General features: G+C 51.4%; 1 pseudogene; it reads left to right on the top strand.

Moving 5' to 3' along the window:
- Positions 1 to 222, top strand: part of LOC116687041 (extracellular calcium-sensing receptor-like) — a 54,760-nt pseudogene that overhangs the window by 4,508 nt on the left and 50,030 nt on the right.

Raw genomic sequence — 222 nt, 5'->3', positions numbered from 1 at the left:
CTTACACTATTCTGTGATAGGCTAGTCCCAGCACCCCTCCCCTACACTATTCTGTGATTAGCTAGTCCCAGCGCCCCTCCCTACACACACAGATTTCTTATGTTGCTGTGTGCAACTCCGCTCACACGCACTCAGGACACGGAGAAGTGAACAGCTTTCTCCGTATCTCTCAGGTCCGCGGGGCTTTCCCGTTAACATTTAGGGTTTCTTCAGCTTCAGGTT

The sequence above is a fragment of the Etheostoma spectabile genome, chromosome 3, assembly GCF_008692095.1.
Source record: "Etheostoma spectabile isolate EspeVRDwgs_2016 chromosome 3, UIUC_Espe_1.0, whole genome shotgun sequence".
Lineage (NCBI taxonomy): Eukaryota > Metazoa > Chordata > Actinopteri > Perciformes > Percidae > Etheostoma > Etheostoma spectabile.
The sequence above is the reverse complement of the archived record's forward strand: the minus strand, read 5'-3'. Positions and strand labels throughout refer to the sequence as shown.